Source organism: Erinaceus europaeus, chromosome 13 (assembly GCF_950295315.1).
Source record: "Erinaceus europaeus chromosome 13, mEriEur2.1, whole genome shotgun sequence".
NCBI classification, from domain to species: Eukaryota; Metazoa; Chordata; class Mammalia; order Eulipotyphla; family Erinaceidae; genus Erinaceus; species Erinaceus europaeus.
The window spans coordinates 39,376,435-39,382,434 of NC_080174.1; positions in this window are offsets into that span (position 1 = coordinate 39,376,435).

A 6,000-nucleotide genomic window follows, 5' to 3' on the forward strand; every position below is an offset into this window, starting at 1 on the left:
TTACTCATTACTGGTTGAAGATTCTTAAGTCATCCCTTCCTTTGACCTAATCATTGCTCACTTGCTCCTGTCTGTGGCTGCAACAGCTATATAACTTTAAGTCAGGGCTATTCCCTCATTCTGCTGCCTTACAGCAGGGGTGGGAAAACTTTTTTCTGCCATAGAGTATCTGGATATTTATAACATCATTCGTGGATAATATCCAATCACCAGCTTAAAAATTAGCACTTGATGTTGCTAAAAATAAAATAAAAATAAATTTCTGGTTGGCTGCCTTGAACAGATGACTTGGTAGGCTATATACAGCTTGTCGACTAGATGTTCTCCACCTTTGCCTTACAGGCTAAAAACAACCTTTCCCCTTTTGAAAGCCATAGTTACTAACATGAGAGAGAGAAACAAAGCACCAGTCTGGCAATGATGATGGCAGGAGGCCAACTTACCTGATGCTTTTTTTAAAAAAAAATTTATATTTATATTTATTATTAGACAGAGAGATGGAAATTGAAAAGGAAGAGGAGATAGAGAGGGAGAGAGGCAGAGAGACACGTGCAGCCCTGCTTCACCACTGGTGAAGTGTTCCCCCCTGCAGGTAGGGACCAGGGGCTTGAACCTGGGTCCTTGCACACTGTAATGTATGCACTTAACCAGGTGCGCCGCTGCCTGGCCCCTTACCTGATGCTTTTAAGTTCAGTGCCAGCCATTATGCCGTCTCCCAGGATCCAACAGTCATTCATTTGTTTGTTTATTAGAGAACTACTCTGACACATTCAAACCATACAAGTATTTATCTTTCACCACCTTGTTAGGGCTCCCCCTGTTGGCTAGCACATTCATCCAGCCATCCCCATTGATTGCCAGTCACCCTACAGAATGCCCATGGGTCAGTGGCTTGCCTATTTCTAGACAGTGATGATTGGAATGATTTTAAATATAAACATTTATATGTATATATATAATTTTATTTTCTTTTGACCCATGTTTTTCTCTGTTTATCTTGACTATCCTGTGGTTCTCGGCTAGTTCTTTTTGCTTCTACCCCCACCCTGATTCTTTGTTCATTGTTTACAGAGGCTGATTCTTCTCTTTCCTGGTGTTTCTCCACCTTTTTCCTGCTGACTGTATGTTGGGTACATGCATTGCGTCTCTCTCTCCCCAAAGATATATTTATTTTATGTCAGAGACCAGAGCACTCCTCTACTCTGACCCACATGGGCTCGGATCCAGGGCTTTATGCATGCTGCTCTTGTGCTCTGTCTGATGAGTCTGCTCAGCTGCCTGCTCCTTCTCTCTGAGCCTCAGTTTCCCCCTATGTATATTTGGGGTACTTATTTCCATGCCACAGTGTTACAGAGAGAATAGAAGAAGTCTAGGTATATATGGGCTCTTGTCACAGAACAGAACACTAAAAAACAAAAACCCTCACTGCCTTCTTGATATCAGCCCTTATTTAAAATTTTCAGAAGACCAGAGAGGCAAAGATGGACTGAGACAAAAACCATCTGAGCTCAAGCTTCAGGTGGATATTTAACTTTCTTCACAAGTGGTGAAGCTGGGCTGCAGGTGTCTCTCTGCTTCTTTCTCTCTCTGTCTTTCCCTCCCTCCCTTTTCAATTTTTCTGTCTGTCCAATAATGAATAAATAAATAAATAAATAGAAAAAATTCTCGGAAGTTTCAGCTCAAGGTCCTAAAGGCAAAGATCTGGGGATTCTGGGGGGAGGGTAGATAGCATAATGGTTATGCAAAGAGACTCTCATGCCTGAGGCTCCAAAGCCCCAGGTTCAGTCTCCCACACCACCATAAGCCAGAGCTGAACAGTGTTGTTATTTTTTTTAAAAAAAAAGATTTGGGGATTCTGAACCCCAGGATTCATAAGTACTGACATCCACTCAGTCACTCCTTTTAGTAACACATTTAATAAGGTGAGAGGCCCAGGGTATAAGACCTCAGCACAGTATGGGGTATTATGACATTAAGAGAACTCAAAGGATGGGGGGGTATTGTGGTATCTCTTGTTTCACTCTGTCTATCTTTATATCTATCTATCTATCTATCTATCTATCTAAAGTAAAAAGAAAGGAAATGACGTCACAGGAGCACAATCAACCATGCACAAACAAAAGCAGAATCAAGACTGAAACTTTTCAGGCCTTGAGATAGTACAGTGGATAAAGCACTGGACTGTCAAGTCTGAGGTCCTGAATCCAATTCCTGGAATCACATGTGCCAAAGTGATGCTCTGCTTGTCTCTTTCTTATACATAATAAATAAACCTTACAAAAAAATTGAATCTTTGCCTAAACATGGTGGGAAAAGCCATTTCCCAACTAGAATATTAGGGGTCAGGTGGTGGCTTACCGGGTTAAGTATACATAATGAGAAGCGCAAGGACTTGTGCAAAGATCCTGATTCGAGCCCCAGGTTCCCCACCTGTAGAGGGTCGCTTCACATCGCTTCACAAGAGATGAAGCAGGTCTGCAGGTGTCTACCTTTCTCTCACCCTCTCTATCTTCCCCTCTCCTCTCAATTTCTCTCTGTCCTATCCAAAAAATCGAAGGAAAAAAAATGGCCACAGGAGGACTGGATTCACAGTGCAGGCACCAAGTCCCCAGGCAAAAAACAAATAAGTAAACATTCCAATTAGAATATTAAAGGTTCCAAGGCAGTGCTGTCCAATTATTATCCATTAGCCACATGTAATTTTTTAGTGTTTCTTTTTTTAAAAAAAAAATATATATATATTAAAATTTTTTAAAAATATTTATTTATTCCCTTTTGTTGCCCTTGTTTTATTGTTGTAGTTATTATCAATGTCATTGTTGTTGGATAGGACAGAGAGAAATGGAGAGAGGAGGGGAAGACAGAGAAGAGGAGAGAAAGATAAACACCTGCAGACCTGCTTCACCGCCTGTGAAGCGACTCCCCTGCAGGTGGGGAGCTGGGGGCTCAAACGAGGATCCTTTTGCTGGTCCTTGCATTTGGCGCCACCTGCGCTTAACCCGCTGTGCTACTGCCCGACTCCCAATTTTTATATATTTTTAAATATTTATTTATTTTCCCTTTTGTTGTCCTTGTTTGTTTTATATTGTTGTTTTAGTTATTCATGTCGTAGTTGTTGTTGGATAGTGTTGAGCTGTGCCGTGGAGAAGAGAGAGAGGAGATCCGGAGTGAAGAGGGAACACAAATCTTTATTTGCACTGGCACCTCAGAGTTGGGTGAGAGAGAAGCAGGTTGGGCCACGTGGAGGTAGCAAAAATGGCTGCCTCATGCAGCAACCTTTCCTGCGTCTAAACACGAAGTAAAAGGCCAGCAAGAGAGAGAGAGAGGTGCGGAAGAAGAAGGGCTTTTATGGGAGTAGCTCTCGCAAGAATGGGAAGGGGGAGGAGTAACCAAAGCACTGCAACTGTTGTGGGGAATAGACAATGCCCTGAGGGCACAACATGGCAGAAGAGGCGCTCAGAGAATGTCCCAACTCTCAGGAACTAGCAATAGCCTGATGGGACAACATGGCAGATGTGACTGCATCTGCACAATTTCCTAGGAGGATAGGACAGAGAGAAATGGAGAGAGGAGGCAAAGACAGAGAGGGGGAGAGAAAGACACCTGCAAACCTGCTTTACTGCCTGTAAAGCGACTCCCCTGCAGGTGGGGAGCCCAGGGCTCGAGCAGAGATCCTTATGGTGGTCCTTGCGCTTTGTGCCACGTTGCTTAACCCGCTGCACTGCGGCCCGACTCCCAGCCACATGTAATTTTTAAAATTAAAATGTAAAGTTCAATAAAAAAAACAGCAATGGCAACAAAAAGGAAAAATAAATAAATAAAATATAAAAAAAGTTTTTTAAAGTCTTAAAAAAGTAACGTTCAAGGCTAATGAGGGGGCTCACTTGGGAGGATGCCATCCATAGCACACGGGGTTAACCTCACATAACATGAAGCACAAGCACCCGTGCAAGGATACCAGCTTGAGCCCCCCACGCACCTGCAGGGGGTCGCCTCAGATTTGGTGAAGCAGGTCCATTGACTCACTCTCTCTCCTCTCCCTTTCTGTTGCTATCAAACCATAAATAAATTATTTATGATAATGTTAAATTTATTTCCTCATTCTCACAGCCACATTTCAAGTGCTCAATAGACACCTGTGGCTATCAGAAGTGATTAGTACCTTCTTTTGATTATAGGAAGCCCTGTTTTTGGTACTGCAGTCATAGAAGGCTTGCTTCACTTTAATCTAGCATTTTATTTTTTTTTTAATTTTTAAAAAATATTTTATTTATTTATTTCCTTCTGTTGCCCTTGTTGTTTTATTGTTGTCGTTGTTGGATAGGACAGAGAGAAATGAAGAAAGGAGGGGTAAGACTGAGGGGGAGAGAAAGATAGACACCTGCAGGCCTGCTTCACCTTTTGTGAAGCGACTCCCCTGCAGGTGGGGAGCCAGGGCTCAAACTGGGATCCTTAAATTGGTCCTGGGCTTTGTGCCACCTGTGCTTAACCCGCTGCGCTACAGCCCGACTCCCTAATCTAGCATTTTCTATACATATGTAATCACACTGCCACTACAGCATCTCTGACCACTGTGAGAGAAAGCACTGCTCCTATGAACATGGTCTGGCACATGTTCATCAAGAATATCTTTCAGAGACTGGCGAGTTCCACGAAGGAGGAAAGATGCCGTTCTAATAAATGAATCTCTCATACGGGAAGACACATTGCCTATGTCCAGCAGTTCTCTTGTAGTCACAGTAAAAGAGCCCTCTCAATGTGCTTGGGATGGGGGCCAGGCAGTGGTGCACCTAGTTAAGTGCACACGTTACAGTGAGCAAGGACCTGGGTTCAAGCCCCTGGTTCTCACCTGTGGGGGAAAGCTTCATTAGTGGTGAAGCAGGGCTGCAGGTATCTCTCTATCTCTTTCCCTCTATATCTTCCCTCCCCTCTCAATTTCTCTGTTTCTATTGAATAATAAATAAATAAAATATATATATTTAAAATTTTAAATATTTATTTATTCCCTTTTGTTGCCCTTGTTGTTTTTTTGTTTAGTTATTACTATTGTTGTTATTGATGTCATCATTGTTGGATAGTACAGAAAGAAATGGAGAGAGGAGGGGAAGACACTGAGTCATGAATGGCCCAACAGCCCGTCCTGTTGGCAACCTATGCTCCCTCTTTTGGAGTCCCTCCAGTGAAATGACCATGACCAGCCTGGGTGGGCCTCTCTGGAACCCTCTCCTGATGAAGGTTCTAGAGACATAAGGCTGGGTCAATGTGCCTATGCTGCCCTTTCCCTGCTCAGTCTCCTAGATGAGGTGTTTGTCTACTTTCTGTGACCACACAAAGCCTCACCTAACATAATCTTCACGGATGCCTGAAATTCCACCATTCATGATTCACCTTTTCAGGCTGAGCTGTTGCTCTCAGGAACATCTTTCTGAAAATCTGAAACTCCTCTGGGGTGGGTTACTGTGGCATCTTAATGAGCTAAGAGTTGACCTTCAAATGTTCATCTTCCTTTTATAGATAAAGCAGCTCTGGTTTAGAAGGAACAGTGACTCACCCAAGAACACAGAACCATGAGTGACAAGAAAAAATAAAAAATATTGACAAGATCATAGGATAAGAAAGGTACAATTCTAGGACCAACAGTGGAGATATGTGACTTGTCTATGTGTCTCCTGTTACTTTGCAGCCTGTAAAGAACTTCCTCAGCAGAGGTCACAGACTCAGACCATCCTCTTCCCTGAAGTGGGTATGAACTTGTTTGGGTTACCAAGATCATATTCTCTTCTGACAATAGGGCCTGGAGGTTCTGTTCACTGGTCCCTGCTTCAGGATCTCTGTCTGGAGTGGCCCTGGCTTCTGGAATGCCCACAAACTAGACTTGATTTGTTCTCCCAATGCAGTCCATATTTTTTTCCTTCTTTCTTCCCTTTTTTTTTTTCCTCACCAGAGCTTCACTGTTCCGGGATGACTTTTTCAGATGAAGGCAGGGACAAAGAGGCAGAG